Source organism: Channa argus, unplaced genomic scaffold (assembly GCF_033026475.1).
Source record: "Channa argus isolate prfri unplaced genomic scaffold, Channa argus male v1.0 Contig014, whole genome shotgun sequence".
Taxonomy (NCBI): Eukaryota; Metazoa; Chordata; class Actinopteri; order Anabantiformes; family Channidae; genus Channa; species Channa argus.
The window spans coordinates 337,958-354,947 of record NW_027125233.1 but is presented as its reverse complement, the minus strand read 5'-3'; the positions used below and the strand labels follow the sequence as shown (position 1 = coordinate 354,947).

Here is a 16,990-nt window from a genome sequence, read left to right as displayed (position 1 = left end):
AGAAAGTGCTAGCTAGCCTGATAGAAATAAACAATCCAAAAGACAGTCGCTAACCCTAACTCCCTAATGTGAAAACAAGAGAAAACAATCAAAAGAAAATGGCTGTTCACCCCTACAGATTTAATACGAATTACAAAATATACAATTTATAAACAAAACCACGGCACAAAACCTAACAATTCAAAAATGCTAAATAAGGTTTGGAAACCAAGAACAGCAAACAGGTGCTGCTGCCAGAAAGAGCCTCGCTAGCTGTTGGGAACCGTACTTTTAAAACTCCAGGAAGTGTAGGATGGACCAATCAGCTTCCTGTACTGCCCCCCAATCCGGCCAATCAGGCAGGGCACCTATAAGAACAACAAATCAAAAACAACACATATGGCCAGGACCGTAACATGGTCTACTAGTAATGAAGCACGATGGTTGAAAAACCAATAAAGTAGCAAAACAGCAATGAAAGAACAAAATTTGATGAAAATATAGAACAATTTCTATGAATAAATAGGCAGTAACACCAGCTTGTGCTGCCCGTAAACCCAAGCAAAAAAGCTTACAGCACCTGGTATTCCCAGGCGGTCTTCCTACCAAGTACTAACCAGGCCCGGCTCTATTTGGCTGCCGAGATCGGACGAGATCGGGCGCTTAGAGAGCGGTGTGGCCGTAAGCTGCATTTGACATCATCAACAGCTCTTAAAAACGCTGGAGAAGCAGAATGCATGACACTTGCTAAGAAGAAGATAAATGTGGCAAAGTACAGAGTACTATAACTGTACTGGTCTGTTACGCCCCTGTCCAGGGGGTCAGGGTGCAACATACAAAGATAAATTAGCATGTTCCCTCTCCGATCCCCAAACCAAAATCCAGGATCGAGATGTTCCAACAGAATGATATTTATTTTAAACGAAAGAAAGTGTCAAACAAAACATGACACTACAACTCAGGGCGAACCAAGGCCAACATAATAAACAAAATAAGCCATTTCCCACAGAAAGTGCTAGCTAGCCTGATAGAAATAAACAAACCAAAAGACAGTCGCTAACCCTAACTCCCTAATGTGAAAACAGTCCAAAGAAAATGGCTGTTCACCCCTACAGATTTAATACTATTTACAAAATATACAATTTATAAACAAAACCACGGCACAAAACCTAACAATTCAAAAATGCTAAATAAGGTTTGGAAACCAAGAACAGCAAACAGGTGCTGCTGCCAGAAAGAGCCTCGCTAGCTGTTGGGAACCGTACTTTTAAAACTCCAGGAAGTGTAGGATGGACCAATCAGCTTCCTGTACTGCCCCTCAATCCGGCCAATCAGGCAGGGCACCTATAAGAACAACATATCAAAAACAACACATATGGCCAGGACCGTAACATGGTCTACTAGTAATGAAGCACGATGGTTGACAAACCAATAAAGTAGCAAAACAGTAATGAAAGAACAAAATTTGATGAAAATATAGAACAATTTCTATGAATAAATAGGCAGTAACACCAGCTTGTGCTGCCCGTAAACCCAAGCAAAAAAGCTTACAGCACCTGGTATTCCCACGCGGTCTTCCTACCAAGTACTAACCAGGCCCGGCTCTATTTGGCTGCCGAGATCGGACGAGATCGGGCGCTTAGAGAGCGGTGTGGCCGTAAGCTGCATTTGACATCATCAACAGCTCTTAAAAACGTTGGAGAAGCAGAATGCATGAAACTTGCTAAGACGAAGATAAATGTGGCAAAGTACAAAGTACTATAACTGTACTGGTCTGTTACGCCCCTGTCCAGGGGGTCAGGGTGCAACATACAAAGATAAATTAGCATGTTCCCTCTCCGATCCCCAAACCAAAATCCAGGATCGAGATGTTCCAACAGAATGATATTTATTTTAAACGAAAGAAAGTGTCAAACAAAACATGACACTACAACTCAGGGCGAACCAAGGCCAACATAATAAACAAAATAAGCCATTTCCCACAGAAAGTGCTAGCTAGCCTGATAGAAATAAACAAACCAAAACACAGTCGCTAACCCTAACTCCCTAATGTGAAAACAAGAGAAAACAATCAAAAGAAAATGGCTGTTCACCCCTACAGATTTAATACGAATTACAAAATATACAATTTATAAACAAAACCACGGCACAAAACCTAACAATTCAAAAATGCTAAATAAGGTTTGGAAACCAAGAACAGCAAACAGGTGTTACTGCCAGAAAGAGCCTCGCTAGCTGTTGGGAACCGTACTTTTAAAACTCCAGGAAGTGTAGGATGGACCAATCAGCTTCCTGTACTGCCCCTCAATCCGGCCAATCAGGCAGGGCACCTATAAGAACGAGAAAATAAAAACAACACATATGGCCAGGACCGTAACATGGTCTACTAGTAATGTAGCACGATGGTTGAAAAACCAATAAAGTAGCAAAACAGCAATGAAAGAACAAAATTTGATGAAAATATAGAACAATTTCTATGAATAAATAGGCAGTAACACCAGCTTGTGCTGCCCGTAAACCCAAGCAAAAAAGCTTACAGCACCTGGTATTCCCAGGTGGTCTTCCTACCAAGTACTAACCAGGCCCGGCTCTATTTGGCTGCCGAGATCGGACGAGATCGGGCGCTTAGAGAGCGGTGTGGCCGTAAGCTGCATTTGACATCATCAACAGCTCTTAAAAACACTGGAGAAGCAGAATGCATGACACTTGCTAAGAAGAAGACAAATGTGGCAAAGTACAAAGTACTATAACTGTACTGGTCTGTTACGCCCCTGTCCAGGGGGTCAGGGTGCAACATACAAAGATAAATTAGCATGTTCCCTCTCCGATCCCCAAACCAAAATCCAGGATCGAGATGTTCCAACAGAATGATATTTATTTTAAACGAAAGAAAGTGTCAAACAAAACATGACACTACAACTCAGGGCGAACCAAGGCCAACATAATAAACAAAATAAGCCATTTCCCACAGAAAGTGCTAGCTAGCCTGATAGAAATAAACAAACCAAAAGACAGTCGCTAACCCTAACTCCCTAATGTGAAAACAGTCCAAAGAAAATGGCTGTTCACCCCTACAGATTTAATACTATTTACAAAATATACAATTTATAAACAAAACCACGGCACAAAACCTAACAATTCAAAAATGCTAAATAAGGTTTGGAAACCAAGAACAGCAAACAGGTGCTGCTGCCAGAAAGAGCCTCGCTAGCTGTTGGGAACCGTACTTTTAAAACTCCAGGAAGTGTAGGATGGACCAATCAGCTTCCTGTACTGCCCCTCAATCCGGCCAATCAGGCAGGGCACCTATAAGAACAACATATCAAAAACAACACATATGGCCAGGACCGTAACATGGTCTACTAGTAATGAAGCACGATGGTTGACAAACCAATAAAGTAGCAAAACAGTAATGAAAGAACAAAATTTGATGAAAATATAGAACAATTTCTATGAATAAATAGGCAGTAACACCAGCTTGTGCTGCCCGTAAACCCAAGCAAAAAAGCTTACAGCACCTGGTATTCCCACGCGGTCTTCCTACCAAGTACTAACCAGGCCCGGCTCTATTTGGCTGCCGAGATCGGACGAGATCGGGCGCTTAGAGAGCGGTGTGGCCGTAAGCTGCATTTGACATCATCAACAGCTCTTAAAAACGTTGGAGAAGCAGAATGCATGAAACTTGCTAAGACGAAGATAAATGTGGCAAAGTACAAAGTACTATAACTGTACTGGTCTGTTACGCCCCTGTCCAGGGGGTCAGGGTGCAACATACAAAGATAAATTAGCATGTTCCCTCTCCGATCCCCAAACCAAAATCCAGGATCGAGATGTTCCAACAGAATGATATTTATTTTAAACGAAAGAAAGTGTCAAACAAAACATGACACTACAACTCAGGGCGAACCAAGGCCAACATAATAAACAAAATAAGCCATTTCCCACAGAAAGTGCTAGCTAGCCTGATAGAAATAAACAAACCAAAACACAGTCGCTAACCCTAACTCCCTAATGTGAAAACAGTCCAAAGAAAATGGCTGTTCACCCCTACAGATTTAATACTATTTACAAAATATACAATTTATAAACAAAACCACGGCATAAAACCTAACAATTCAAAAATGCTAAATAAAGTTTGGAAACCAAGAACAGCAAACAGGTGCTGCTGCCAGAAAGAGCCTCGCTAGCTGTTGGGAACCGTACTTTTAAAACTCCAGGAAGTGTAGGATGGACCAATCAGCTTCCTGTACTGCCCCCCAATCCGGCCAATCAGGCAGGGCACCTATAAGAACAACAAAATAAAAACAACACATATGGCCAAGACCGTAACATGGTCTATTAGTAATGAAGCACGATGGTTGAAAAACCAATAAAGTAGCAAAACAGCAATGAAAGAACAAAATTTGATGAAAATAAAGAACAATTTCTATGAATAAATAGGCAGTAACACCAGCTTGTGCTGCCCGTAAACCCAAGCAAAAAAGCTTACAGCACCTGGTATTCCCAGGCGGTCTTCCTACCAAGTACTAACCAGGCCCGGCTCTATTTGGCTGCCGAGATCGGACGAGATCGGGCGCTTAGAGAGCGGTGTGGCCGTAAGCTGCATTTGACATCATCAACAGCTCTTAAAAACGCTGGAGAAGCAGAATGCATGACACTTGCTAAGAAGAAGATAAATGTGGCAAAGTACAAAGTACTATAACTGTACTGGTCTGTTACGCCCCTGTCCAGGGGGTCAGGGTGCAACATACAAAGATAAATTAGCATGTTCCCTCTCCGATCCCCAAACCAAAATCCAGGATCGAGATGTTCCAACAGAATGATATTTATTTTAAACGAAAGAAAGTGTCAAACAAAACATGACACTACAACTCAGGGCGAACCAAGGCCAACATAATAAACAAAATAAGCCATTTCCCACAGAAAGTGCTAGCTAGCCTGATAGAAATAAACAAACCAAAAGACAGTCGCTAACCCTAACTCCCTAATGTGAAAACAAGAGAAAACAATCAAAAGAAAATGGCTGTTCACCCCTACAGATTTAATACGAATTACAAAATATACAATTTATAAACAAAACCACGGCACAAAACCTAACAATTCAAAAATGCTAAATAAGGTTTGGAAACCAAGAACAGCAAACAGGTGCTGCTGCCAGAAAGAGCCTCGCTAGCTGTTGGGAACCGTACTTTTAAAACTCCAGGAAGTGTAGGATGGACCAATCAGCTTCCTGTACTGCCCCTCAATCCGGCCAATCAGGCAGGGCACCTATAAGAACGAGAAAATAAAAACAACACATATGGCCAGGACCGTAACATGGTCTACTAGTAATGAAGCACGATGGTTGAAAAACCAATAAAGTAGCAAAACAGCAATGAAAGAACAAAATTTGATGAAAATATAGAACAATTTCTATGAATAAATAGGCAGTAACACCAGCTTGTGCTGCCCGTAAACCCAAGCAAAAAAGCTTACAGCACCTGGTATTCCCAGGCGGTCTTCCTACCAAGTACTAACCAGGCCTGGCTCTATTTGGCTGCCGAGATCGGACGAGATCGGGCGCTTAGAGAGCGGTGTGGCCGTAAGCTGCATTTGACATCATCAACAGCTCTTAAAAACGCTGGAGAAGCAGAATGCATGACACTTGCTAAGAAGAAGATAAATGTGGCAAAGTACAAAGTACTATAACTGTACTGGTCTGTTACGCCCCTGTCCAGGGGGTCAGGGTGCAACATACAAAGATAAATTAGCATGTTCCCTCTCCGATCCCCAAACCAAACTCCAGTATCGAGATGTTCCAACAGAATAATATTTATTTTAAACGAAAGAAAGTGTCAAACAAAACATGACACTACAACTCAGGGCAAACCAAGGCCAACATAATAAACAAAATAAGCCATTTCCCACAGAAAGTGCTAGCTAGCCTGATAGAAATAAACAATCCAAAAGACAGTCGCTAACCCTAACTCCCTAATGTGAAAACAAGAGAAAACAATCAAAAGAAAATGGCTGTTCACCCCTACAGATTTAATACGAATTACAAAATATACAATTTATAAACAAAACCACGGCACAAAACCTAACAATTCAAAAATGCTAAATAAGATTTGGAAACCAAGAACAGCAAACAGGTGCTGCTGCCAGAAAGAGCCTCGCTAGCTGTTGGGAACCGTACTTTTAAAACTCCAGGAAGTGTAGGATGGACCAATCAGCTTCCTGTACTGCCCCCCAATCCGGCCAATCAGGCAGGGCACCTATAAGAACAACAAATCAAAAACAACACATATGGCCAGGACCGTAACATGGTCTACTAGTAATGAAGCACGATGGTTGAAAAACCAATAAAGTAGCAAAACAGCAATGAAAGAACAAAATTTGATGAAAATATAGAACAATTTCTATGAATAAATAGGCAGTAACACCAGCTTGTGCTGCCCGTAAACCCAAGCAAAAAAGCTTACAGCACCTGGTATTCCCAGGCGGTCTTCCTACCAAGTACTAACCAGGCCCGGCTCTATTTGGCTGCCAAGATCGGACGAGATCGGGCGCTTAGAGAGCGGTGTGGCCGTAAGCTGCATTTGACATCATCAACAGCTCTTAAAAACGCTGGAGAAGCAGAATGCATGACACTTGCTAAGAAGAAGATAAATGTGGCAAAGTACAGAGTACTATAACTGTACTGGTCTGTTACGCCCCTGTCCAGGGGGTCAGGGTGCAACATACAAAGATAAATTAGCATGTTCCCTCTCCGATCCCCAAACCAAAATCCAGGATCGAGATGTTCCAACAGAATGATATTTATTTTAAACGAAAGAAAGTGTCAAACAAAACATGACACTACAACTCAGGGCGAACCAAGGCCAACATAATAAACAAAATAAGCCATTTCCCACAGAAAGTGCTAGCTAGCCTGATAGAAATAAACAAACCAAAAGACAGTCGCTAACCCTAACTCCCTAATGTGAAAACAAGAGAAAACAATCAAAAGAAAATGGCTGTTCACCCCTACAGATTTAATACGAATTACAAAATATACAATTTATAAACAAAACCACGGCACAAAACCTAAGAATTCAAAAATGCTAAATAAGGTTTGGAAACCAAGAACAGCAAACAGGTGCTGCTGCCAGAAAGAGCCTCGCTAGCTGTTGGGAACCGTACTTTTAAAACTCCAGGAAGTGTAGGATGGACCAATCAGCTTCCTGTACTGCCCCTCAATCCGGCCAATCAGGCAGGGCACCTATAAGAACGAGAAAATAAAAACAACACATATGGCCAGGACCGTAACATGGTCTACTAGTAATGAAGCACGATGGTTTTAAAAACCAATAAAGTAGCAAAACAGCAATGAAAGAACAAAATTTGATGAAAATATAGAACAATTTCTATGAATAAATTGGCAGTAACACCAGCTTGTGCTGCCCGTAAACCCAAGCAAAAAAGCTTACAGCACCTGGTATTCCCAGGCGGTCTTCCTACCAAGTACTAACCAGGCCCGGCTCTATTTGGCTGCCGAGATCGGACGAGATCGGGCGCTTAGAGAGCGGTGTGGCCGTAAGCTGCATTTGACATCATCAACAGCTCTTAAAAACGCTGGAGAAGCAGAATGCATGACACTTGCTAAGAAGAAGATAAATGTGGCAAAGTACAAAGTACTATAACTGTACTGGTCTGTTACGCCCCTGTCCAGGGGGTCAGGGTGCAACATACAAAGATAAATTAGCATGTTCCCTCTCCGATCCCCAAACCAAAATCCAGGATCGAGATGTTCCAACAGAATGATATTTATTTTAAACGAAAGAAAGTGTCAAACAAAACATGACACTACAACTCAGGGCGAACCAAGGCCAACATAATAAACAAAATAAGCCATTTCCCACAGAAAGTGCTAGCTAGCCTGATAGAAATAAACAAACCAAAACACAGTCGCTAACCCTAACTCCCTAATGTGAAAACAAGAGAAAACAATCAAAAGAAAATGGCTGTTCACCCCTACAGATTTAATACGAATTACAAAATATACAATTTATAAACAAAACCACGGCACAAAACCTAACAATTCAAAAATGCTAAATAAGGTTTGGAAACCAAGAACAGCAAACAGGTGTTACTGCCAGAAAGAGCCTCGCTAGCTGTTGGGAACCGTACTTTTAAAACTCCAGGAAGTGTAGGATGGACCAATCAGCTTCCTGTACTGCCCCTCAATCCGGCCAATCAGGCAGGGCACCTATAAGAACGAGAAAATAAAAACAACACATATGGCCAGGACCGTAACATGGTCTACTAGTAATGTAGCACGATGGTTGAAAAACCAATAAAGTAGCAAAACAGCAATGAAAGAACAAAATTTGATGAAAATATAGAACAATTTCTATGAATAAATAGGCAGTAACACCAGCTTGTGCTGCCCGTAAACCCAAGCAAAAAAGCTTACAGCACCTGGTATTCCCAGGTGGTCTTCCTACCAAGTACTAACCAGGCCCGGCTCTATTTGGCTGCCGAGATCGGACGAGATCGGGCGCTTAGAGAGCGGTGTGGCCGTAAGCTGCATTTGACATCATCAACAGCTCTTAAAAACACTGGAGAAGCAGAATGCATGACACTTGCTAAGAAGAAGACAAATGTGGCAAAGTACAAAGTACTATAACTGTACTGGTCTGTTACGCCCCTGTCCAGGGGGTCAGGGTGCAACATACAAAGATAAATTAGCATGTTCCCTCTCCGATCCCCAAACCAAAATCCAGGATCGAGATGTTCCAACAGAATGATATTTATTTTAAACGAAAGAAAGTGTCAAACAAAACATGACACTACAACTCAGGGCGAACCAAGGCCAACATAATAAACAAAATAAGCCATTTCCCACAGAAAGTGCTAGCTAGCCTGATAGAAATAAACAAACCAAAAGACAGTCGCTAACCCTAACTCCCTAATGTGAAAACAGTCCAAAGAAAATGGCTGTTCACCCCTACAGATTTAATACTATTTACAAAATATACAATTTATAAACAAAACCACGGCACAAAACCTAACAATTCAAAAATGCTAAATAAGGTTTGGAAACCAAGAACAGCAAACAGGTGCTGCTGCCAGAAAGAGCCTCGCTAGCTGTTGGGAACCGTACTTTTAAAACTCCAGGAAGTGTAGGATGGACCAATCAGCTTCCTGTACTGCCCCTCAATCCGGCCAATCAGGCAGGGCACCTATAAGAACAACATATCAAAAACAACACATATGGCCAGGACCGTAACATGGTCTACTAGTAATGAAGCACGATGGTTGACAAACCAATAAAGTAGCAAAACAGTAATGAAAGAACAAAATTTGATGAAAATATAGAACAATTTCTATGAATAAATAGGCAGTAACACCAGCTTGTGCTGCCCGTAAACCCAAGCAAAAAAGCTTACAGCACCTGGTATTCCCACGCGGTCTTCCTACCAAGTACTAACCAGGCCCGGCTCTATTTGGCTGCCGAGATCGGACGAGATCGGGCGCTTAGAGAGCGGTGTGGCCGTAAGCTGCATTTGACATCATCAACAGCTCTTAAAAACGTTGGAGAAGCAGAATGCATGAAACTTGCTAAGACGAAGATAAATGTGGCAAAGTACAAAGTACTATAACTGTACTGGTCTGTTACGCCCCTGTCCAGGGGGTCAGGGTGCAACATACAAAGATAAATTAGCATGTTCCCTCTCCGATCCCCAAACCAAAATCCAGGATCGAGATGTTCCAACAGAATGATATTTATTTTAAACGAAAGAAAGTGTCAAACAAAACATGACACTACAACTCAGGGCGAACCAAGGCCAACATAATAAACAAAATAAGCCATTTCCCACAGAAAGTGCTAGCTAGCCTGATAGAAATAAACAAACCAAAACACAGTCGCTAACCCTAACTCCCTAATGTGAAAACAGTCCAAAGAAAATGGCTGTTCACCCCTACAGATTTAATACTATTTACAAAATATACAATTTATAAACAAAACCACGGCATAAAACCTAACAATTCAAAAATGCTAAATAAAGTTTGGAAACCAAGAACAGCAAACAGGTGCTGCTGCCAGAAAGAGCCTCGCTAGCTGTTGGGAACCGTACTTTTAAAACTCCAGGAAGTGTAGGATGGACCAATCAGCTTCCTGTACTGCCCCCCAATCCGGCCAATCAGGCAGGGCACCTATAAGAACAACAAAATAAAAACAACACATATGGCCAAGACCGTAACATGGTCTATTAGTAATGAAGCACGATGGTTGAAAAACCAATAAAGTAGCAAAACAGCAATGAAAGAACAAAATTTGATGAAAATAAAGAACAATTTCTATGAATAAATAGGCAGTAACACCAGCTTGTGCTGCCCGTAAACCCAAGCAAAAAAGCTTACAGCACCTGGTATTCCCAGGCGGTCTTCCTACCAAGTACTAACCAGGCCCGGCTCTATTTGGCTGCCGAGATCGGACGAGATCGGGCGCTTAGAGAGCGGTGTGGCCGTAAGCTGCATTTGACATCATCAACAGCTCTTAAAAACGCTGGAGAAGCAGAATGCATGACACTTGCTAAGAAGAAGATAAATGTGGCAAAGTACAAAGTACTATAACTGTACTGGTCTGTTACGCCCCTGTCCAGGGGGTCAGGGTGCAACATACAAAGATAAATTAGCATGTTCCCTCTCCGATCCCCAAACCAAAATCCAGGATCGAGATGTTCCAACAGAATGATATTTATTTTAAACGAAAGAAAGTGTCAAACAAAACATGACACTACAACTCAGGGCGAACCAAGGCCAACATAATAAACAAAATAAGCCATTTCCCACAGAAAGTGCTAGCTAGCCTGATAGAAATAAACAAACCAAAAGACAGTCGCTAACCCTAACTCCCTAATGTGAAAACAAGAGAAAACAATCAAAAGAAAATGGCTGTTCACCCCTACAGATTTAATACGAATTACAAAATATACAATTTATAAACAAAACCACGGCACAAAACCTAACAATTCAAAAATGCTAAATAAGGTTTGGAAACCAAGAACAGCAAACAGGTGCTGCTGCCAGAAAGAGCCTCGCTAGCTGTTGGGAACCGTACTTTTAAAACTCCAGGAAGTGTAGGATGGACCAATCAGCTTCCTGTACTGCCCCTCAATCCGGCCAATCAGGCAGGGCACCTATAAGAACGAGAAAATAAAAACAACACATATGGCCAGGACCGTAACATGGTCTACTAGTAATGAAGCACGATGGTTGAAAAACCAATAAAGTAGCAAAACAGCAATGAAAGAACAAAATTTGATGAAAATATAGAACAATTTCTATGAATAAATAGGCAGTAACACCAGCTTGTGCTGCCCGTAAACCCAAGCAAAAAAGCTTACAGCACCTGGTATTCCCAGGCGGTCTTCCTACCAAGTACTAACCAGGCCTGGCTCTATTTGGCTGCCGAGATCGGACGAGATCGGGCGCTTAGAGAGCGGTGTGGCCGTAAGCTGCATTTGACATCATCAACAGCTCTTAAAAACGCTGGAGAAGCAGAATGCATGACACTTGCTAAGAAGAAGATAAATGTGGCAAAGTACAAAGTACTATAACTGTACTGGTCTGTTACGCCCCTGTCCAGGGGGTCAGGGTGCAACATACAAAGATAAATTAGCATGTTCCCTCTCCGATCCCCAAACCAAACTCCAGTATCGAGATGTTCCAACAGAATAATATTTATTTTAAACGAAAGAAAGTGTCAAACAAAACATGACACTACAACTCAGGGCAAACCAAGGCCAACATAATAAACAAAATAAGCCATTTCCCACAGAAAGTGCTAGCTAGCCTGATAGAAATAAACAATCCAAAAGACAGTCGCTAACCCTAACTCCCTAATGTGAAAACAAGAGAAAACAATCAAAAGAAAATGGCTGTTCACCCCTACAGATTTAATACGAATTACAAAATATACAATTTATAAACAAAACCACGGCACAAAACCTAACAATTCAAAAATGCTAAATAAGATTTGGAAACCAAGAACAGCAAACAGGTGCTGCTGCCAGAAAGAGCCTCGCTAGCTGTTGGGAACCGTACTTTTAAAACTCCAGGAAGTGTAGGATGGACCAATCAGCTTCCTGTACTGCCCCCCAATCCGGCCAATCAGGCAGGGCACCTATAAGAACAACAAATCAAAAACAACACATATGGCCAGGACCGTAACATGGTCTACTAGTAATGAAGCACGATGGTTGAAAAACCAATAAAGTAGCAAAACAGCAATGAAAGAACAAAATTTGATGAAAATATAGAACAATTTCTATGAATAAATAGGCAGTAACACCAGCTTGTGCTGCCCGTAAACCCAAGCAAAAAAGCTTACAGCACCTGGTATTCCCAGGCGGTCTTCCTACCAAGTACTAACCAGGCCCGGCTCTATTTGGCTGCCAAGATCGGACGAGATCGGGCGCTTAGAGAGCGGTGTGGCCGTAAGCTGCATTTGACATCATCAACAGCTCTTAAAAACGCTGGAGAAGCAGAATGCATGACACTTGCTAAGAAGAAGATAAATGTGGCAAAGTACAGAGTACTATAACTGTACTGGTCTGTTACGCCCCTGTCCAGGGGGTCAGGGTGCAACATACAAAGATAAATTAGCATGTTCCCTCTCCGATCCCCAAACCAAAATCCAGGATCGAGATGTTCCAACAGAATGATATTTATTTTAAACGAAAGAAAGTGTCAAACAAAACATGACACTACAACTCAGGGCGAACCAAGGCCAACATAATAAACAAAATAAGCCATTTCCCACAGAAAGTGCTAGCTAGCCTGATAGAAATAAACAAACCAAAAGACAGTCGCTAACCCTAACTCCCTAATGTGAAAACAAGAGAAAACAATCAAAAGAAAATGGCTGTTCACCCCTACAGATTTAATACGAATTACAAAATATACAATTTATAAACAAAACCACGGCACAAAACCTAAGAATTCAAAAATGCTAAATAAGGTTTGGAAACCAAGAACAGCAAACAGGTGCTGCTGCCAGAAAGAGCCTCGCTAGCTGTTGGGAACCGTACTTTTAAAACTCCAGGAAGTGTAGGATGGACCAATCAGCTTCCTGTACTGCCCCTCAATCCGGCCAATCAGGCAGGGCACCTATAAGAACGAGAAAATAAAAACAACACATATGGCCAGGACCGTAACATGGTCTACTAGTAATGAAGCACGATGGTTTTAAAAACCAATAAAGTAGCAAAACAGCAATGAAAGAACAAAATTTGATGAAAATATAGAACAATTTCTATGAATAAATTGGCAGTAACACCAGCTTGTGCTGCCCGTAAACCCAAGCAAAAAAGCTTACAGCACCTGGTATTCCCAGGCGGTCTTCCTACCAAGTACTAACCAGGCCCGGCTCTATTTGGCTGCCGAGATCGGACGAGATCGGGCGCTTAGAGAGCGGTGTGGCCGTAAGCTGCATTTGACATCATCAACAGCTCTTAAAAACGCTGGAGAAGCAGAATGCATGACACTTGCTAAGAAGAAGATAAATGTGGCAAAGTACAAAGTACTATAACTGTACTGGTCTGTTACGCCCCTGTCCAGGGGGTCAGGGTGCAACATACAAAGATAAATTAGCATGTTCCCTCTCCGATCCCCAAACCAAAATCCAGGATCGAGATGTTCCAACAGAATGATATTTATTTTAAACGAAAGAAAGTGTCAAACAAAACATGACACTACAACTCAGGGCGAACCAAGGCCAACATAATAAACAAAATAAGCCATTTCCCACAGAAAGTGCTAGCTAGCCTGATAGAAATAAACAAACCAAAAGACAGTCGCTAACCCTAACTCCCAAATGTGAAAACAATCCAAAGAAAATGGCAGTTCACCCCTACAGATTTAATACTATTTACAAAATATACAATTTATAAACAAAACCACGGCATAAAACCTAACAATTCAAAAATGCTAAATAAAGTTTGGAAACCAAGAACAGCAAACAGGTGCTGCTGCCAGAAAGAGCCTCGCTAGCTGTTGGGAACCGTACTTTTAAAACTCCAGGAAGTGTAGGATGGACCAATCAGCTTCCTGTACTGCCCCCCAATCCGGCCAATCAGGCAGGGCACCTATAAGAACAACAAAATAAAAACAACACATATGGCCAGGACCGTAACATGGTCTACTAGTAATGAAGCACGATGGTTGACAAACCAATAAAGTAGCAAAACAGCAATGAAAGAACAAAATTTGATGAAAATATAGAACAATTTCTATGAATAAATAGGCAGTAACACCAGCTTGTGCTGCCCGTAAACCCAAGCAAAAAAGCTTACAGCACCTGGTATTCCCAGGTGGTCTTCCTACCAAGTACTAACCAGGCCCGGCTCTATTTGGCTGCCGAGATCGGACGAGATCGGGCGCTTAGAGAGCGGTGTGGCCGTAAGCTGCATTTGACATCATCAACAGCTCTTAAAAACGCTGGAGAAGCAGAATGCATGACACTTGCTAAGAAGAAGATAAATGTGGCAAAGTACAAAGTACTATAACTGTACTGGTCTGTTACGCCCCTGTCCAGGGGGTCAGGGTGCAACATACAAAGATAAATTAGCATGTTCCCTCTCCGATCCCCAAACCAAAATCCAGGATCGAGATGTTCCAACAGAATGATATTTATTTTAAACGAAAGAAAGTGTCAAACAAAACATGACACTACAACTCAGGGCGAACCAAGGCCAACATAATAAACAAAATAAGCCATTTCCCACAGAAAGTGCTAGCTAGCCTGATAGAAATAAACAAACCAAAAGACAGTCGCTAACCCTAACTCCCTAATGTGAAAACAGTCCAAAGAAAATGGCTGTTCACCCCTACAGATTTAATACTATTTACAAAATATACAATTTATAAACAAAACCACGGCACAAAACCTAACAATTCAAAAATGCTAAATAAGGTTTGGAAACCAAGAACAGCAAACAGGTGCTGCTGCCAGAAAGAGCCTCGCTAGCTGTTGGGAACCGTACTTTTAAAACTCCAGGAAGTGTAGGATGGACCAATCAGCTTCCTGTACTGCCCCTCAATCCGGCCAATCAGGCAGGGCACCTATAAGAACAACATATCAAAAACAACACATATGGCCAGGACCGTAACATGGTCTACTAGTAATGAAGCACGATGGTTGACAAACCAATAAAGTAGCAAAACAGTAATGAAAGAACAAAATTTGATGAAAATATAGAACAATTTCTATGAATAAATAGGCAGTAACACCAGCTTGTGCTGCCCGTAAACCCAAGCAAAAAAGCTTACAGCACCTGGTATTCCCACGCGGTCTTCCTACCAAGTACTAACCAGGCCCGGCTCTATTTGGCTGCCGAGATCGGACGAGATCGGGCGCTTAGAGAGCGGTGTGGCCGTAAGCTGCATTTGACATCATCAACAGCTCTTAAAAACGTTGGAGAAGCAGAATGCATGAAACTTGCTAAGACGAAGATAAATGTGGCAAAGTACAAAGTACTATTACTGTACTGGTCTGTTACGCCCCTGTCCAGGGGGTCAGGGTGCAACATACAAAGATAAATTAGCATGTTCCCTCTCCGATCCCCAAACCAAAATCCAGGATCGAGATGTTCCAACAGAATGATATTTATTTTAAACGAAAGAAAGTGTCAAACAAAACATGACACTACAACTCAGGGCGAACCAAGGCCAACATAATAAACAAAATAAGCCATTTCCCACAGAAAGTGCTAGCTAGCCTGATAGAAATAAACAAACCAAAACACAGTCGCTAACCCTAACTCCCTAATGTGAAAACAGTCCAAAGAAAATGGCTGTTCACCCCTACAGATTTAATACTATTTACAAAATATACAATTTATAAACAAAACCACGGCATAAAACCTAACAATTCAAAAATGCTAAATAAAGTTTGGAAACCAAGAACAGCAAACAGGTGCTGCTGCCAGAAAGAGCCTCGCTAGCTGTTGGGAACCGTACTTTTAAAACTCCAGGAAGTGTAGGATGGACCAATCAGCTTCCTGTACTGCCCCCCAATCCGGCCAATCAGGCAGGGCACCTATAAGAACAACAAAATAAAAACAACACATATGGCCAGGACCGTAACATGGTCTACTAGTAATGAAGCACGATGGTTGAAAAACCAATAAAGTAGCAAAACAGCAATGAAAGAACAAAATTTGATGAAAATAAAGAACAATTTCTATGAATAAATAGGCAGTAACACCAGCTTGTGCTGCCCGTAAACCCAAGCAAAAAAGCTTACAGCACCTGGTATTCCCAGGCGGTCTTCCTACCAAGTACTAAACAGGCCCGGCTCTATTTGGCTGCCGAGATCGGACGAGATCGGGCGCTTAGAGAGCGGTGTGGCCGTAAGCTGCATTTGACATCATCAACAGCTCTTAAAAACGCTGGAGAAGCAGAATGCATGACACTTGCTAAGAAGAAGATAAATGTGGCAAAGTACAAAGTACTATAACTGTACTGGTCTGTTACGCCCCTGTCCAGGGGGTCAGGGTGCAACATACAAAGATAAATTAGCATGTTCCCTCTCCGATCCCCAAACCAAAATCCAGGACCGAGATGTTCCAACAGAATGATATTTATTTTAAACGAAAGAAAGTGTCAAACAAAACATGACACTACAACTCAGGGCGAACCAAGGCCAACATAATAAACAAAATAAGCCATTTCCCACAGAAAGTGCTAGCTAGCCTGATAGAAATAAACAAACCAAAAGACAGTCGCTAACCCTAACTCCCTAATGTGAAAACAAGAGAAAACAATCAAAAGAAAATGGCTGTTCACCCCTACAGATTTAATACGAATTACAAAATATACAATTTATAAACAAAACCACGGCACAAAACCTAACAATTCAAAAATGCTAAATAAGGTTTGGAAACCAAGAACAGCAAACAGGTGTTACTGCCAGAAAGAGCCTCGCTAGCTGTTGGGAACCGTACTTTTAAAACTCCAGGAAGTGTAGGATGGACCAATCAGC

The 16,990-nt window shown here is 41.7% G+C and overlaps 17 pseudogenes; all 17 read right to left on the bottom strand.

Moving 5' to 3' along the window:
* Nucleotides 1-547: 547 nt before the first annotated feature.
* LOC137112792 (5S ribosomal RNA) lies at nucleotides 548-666 on the bottom strand (annotated as a pseudogene).
* An 857-nt stretch (nucleotides 667-1,523) lies between these two features.
* LOC137113058 (5S ribosomal RNA) lies at nucleotides 1,524-1,642 on the bottom strand (annotated as a pseudogene).
* Nucleotides 1,643-2,509: 867 nt separating this feature from the next.
* Nucleotides 2,510-2,628, bottom strand: LOC137112789 (5S ribosomal RNA; annotated as a pseudogene).
* Nucleotides 2,629-3,485: 857 nt separating this feature from the next.
* LOC137113057 (5S ribosomal RNA) lies at nucleotides 3,486-3,604 on the bottom strand (annotated as a pseudogene).
* Nucleotides 3,605-4,461: 857 nt separating this feature from the next.
* LOC137112791 (5S ribosomal RNA) lies at nucleotides 4,462-4,580 on the bottom strand (annotated as a pseudogene).
* Nucleotides 4,581-5,447: 867 nt separating this feature from the next.
* LOC137112486 (5S ribosomal RNA) lies at nucleotides 5,448-5,566 on the bottom strand (annotated as a pseudogene).
* Nucleotides 5,567-6,433: 867 nt separating this feature from the next.
* Nucleotides 6,434-6,552, bottom strand: LOC137112431 (5S ribosomal RNA; annotated as a pseudogene).
* An 868-nt stretch (nucleotides 6,553-7,420) lies between these two features.
* On the bottom strand, nucleotides 7,421-7,539 carry LOC137112790 (5S ribosomal RNA; annotated as a pseudogene).
* An 867-nt stretch (nucleotides 7,540-8,406) lies between these two features.
* On the bottom strand, nucleotides 8,407-8,525 carry LOC137112777 (5S ribosomal RNA; annotated as a pseudogene).
* Nucleotides 8,526-9,382: 857 nt separating this feature from the next.
* Nucleotides 9,383-9,501, bottom strand: LOC137113056 (5S ribosomal RNA; annotated as a pseudogene).
* An 857-nt stretch (nucleotides 9,502-10,358) lies between these two features.
* On the bottom strand, nucleotides 10,359-10,477 carry LOC137112788 (5S ribosomal RNA; annotated as a pseudogene).
* An 867-nt stretch (nucleotides 10,478-11,344) lies between these two features.
* On the bottom strand, nucleotides 11,345-11,463 carry LOC137112485 (5S ribosomal RNA; annotated as a pseudogene).
* An 867-nt stretch (nucleotides 11,464-12,330) lies between these two features.
* On the bottom strand, nucleotides 12,331-12,449 carry LOC137112430 (5S ribosomal RNA; annotated as a pseudogene).
* Nucleotides 12,450-13,317: 868 nt separating this feature from the next.
* LOC137112787 (5S ribosomal RNA) lies at nucleotides 13,318-13,436 on the bottom strand (annotated as a pseudogene).
* An 857-nt stretch (nucleotides 13,437-14,293) lies between these two features.
* On the bottom strand, nucleotides 14,294-14,412 carry LOC137112766 (5S ribosomal RNA; annotated as a pseudogene).
* Nucleotides 14,413-15,269: 857 nt separating this feature from the next.
* LOC137113055 (5S ribosomal RNA) lies at nucleotides 15,270-15,388 on the bottom strand (annotated as a pseudogene).
* Nucleotides 15,389-16,245: 857 nt separating this feature from the next.
* On the bottom strand, nucleotides 16,246-16,364 carry LOC137113184 (5S ribosomal RNA; annotated as a pseudogene).
* Between the last annotated feature and the right edge of the window lie 626 nt (nucleotides 16,365-16,990).